Below are 2,131 nucleotides of genomic sequence, written 5' to 3' on the forward strand. Positions count from 1 at the left end.
TACCACAAAGTCTTGTGTCTGGTGTTGTACTTAGCAGGGGCCGGAACGACGAAGGGGGGCAGCTTGGTCCAGACCCCCCCCTTCCTGGGAAAAACAGAGAGTTGTCCCCCTTTATATATCATTGTAAACATTACTATATAAGTTTCAATAATATAATAATATGCATTGAAAGCACTCGTGCTGATTATAGACGCAAAACAATGCATTTCAAAGTTCAGAAAGATTGCGTCCACCCCGCAAATGCCTTACAGTGGTTTGGTCCACTGCCTCCACATTGGCCCTCAGTACGAGTGTCTGTGGAGCAGCCTCTGGACGTGGTGGCCGACCTCCAGTAAGTAGCCACTTTGCAAAGGTTAAATTAAAACAAAGGACGAGTCAGACTTTTTTCTTTACTTCTACCACTCTACCAGTAGAATAAAACGCATTTCCGGTTGTAGCCAGACGGCATTTTGTTTTGTTCGCTGCATTACCTCGCGGGTGAATCTTGTGCGTCAACGCGGCCGGCGTACTGGTGTCTCCTGAGGCACTGGTGCCCCCCCCACCCACATCTCTTCTTCTCAAAGCAAAATGACACCCTTGGGTACTTAGATCATCTTACTTTAGGCCTATGTTTATTGAGCATAAAGGGTGCAAGGAATTTGCCTCAAAAAAAAAATAAAACACCACTCACGCTCCACCCTAATATTGTACGCTTGGACAATGTGATGGACAGGAAGACAGGTAGATCTTGCCAAGACGACGTGGGGTTTTTCCAACAAGTGTCAGGTACAGCTACATACCACCATAGCAACTGCAGACAGACTCCATGTGTGTAAATAGGAAGAGCTCCAATTGTGTGGGAGATCGATTTTTATGAAGGTTAAGGTCATGGTGAAGCTTTTAGACTAAAAGTCTATTTGTGAGGCTGTCTAGATAACAACTCCTCCAGCCCTTGGCAAACAACAGTAACTTTAGGAATAAATACATTTGATTTACAATGTTTTGTCCATCCTTGTGACGTGATAACATCAACACGCCGCCACTGAGAGTGACACCAAGGAAATCAATCACATCAACGAAAATGTTGAAATCTCCGCCTTATGCCCATACTTGGATGGATGGGGGGATGGATGGAGGGATGGATGGAGGGATGATTGGATGGATGGATGGAGGGATGGATGGATGGAGGGATGGATGGATGGATGGATGGATGTACACCAATTCTGTGTGCCCATGTCCATAAGCCCCCAAGCCCCCCCCCCACACACACACACACACTCTCCATACCTCCCTTTTCTCCGTCCCTCTCCCTCCTGACACAGCGGCCATTGTCTCGCTCGGCATTATGGGAGAGCAGAACCGCTCGGCTCGAGCCTGACACTGCGCGACACAGGGAAGTCGATGTGCACAGATAATTGTCTTTTAATCAAAACAATTCCCTTTTCTCTCTCTCTATTTGTTTGTTTTTCTCTGTCTCTCTCTCTCTCTCTCGACCAACCCTCGGTGTGACACTCTTCTCTTGTTATATCTCTGGCTTCTCACTGCTTTTCTCCCTAAATTGCATTACAGTTATATTATACTACCCTACCCCCCTGTAATGAAACTTAAAACATTTTAAGAGGTGTTGATCCAATGTGTGGCTGAAAATATGGAGGTATGGACAGATGGAAGAACGGATGGATGGATGGATGGATGGATGGATGTTGGATGGATGGGTGGATGGACAGGTAGAAGGGTGGCTGGATGGACAGATGGAAGTATGGATGGATGGATGATGGATGGACAGATGGATGCATGGAAGGACAGGCAGCTGGATGGGTGAATGGATGGATGGATGGATGATCGATGGATGGATGTATGCATGGAAGGACAGACAGGTGGATGGCTGAATGGATGGATGGATGGAAAGAATGATGGATGGATGGGGGGACAGGTGGATGGATAGACGGATGGATGGATGGATGGATGGATGAATGGATGGATGGATGGACAGATGTGTGGATGAATGGAGGGATGGAGGGATGGAAAGAATGATGGATGGATGGGTGGACAGGTGATGGATGGGTGGGTGGATGGATGGATGGATGGACAGATGGTTGGATAGATGGATGGATGGATGGACAGATGGGTGGATGGAAAGAAGGGTGGATGG

This window comes from Zeus faber, assembly GCF_960531495.2.
Source record: "Zeus faber genome assembly, chromosome: 8".
NCBI lineage: Eukaryota > Metazoa > Chordata > Actinopteri > Zeiformes > Zeidae > Zeus > Zeus faber.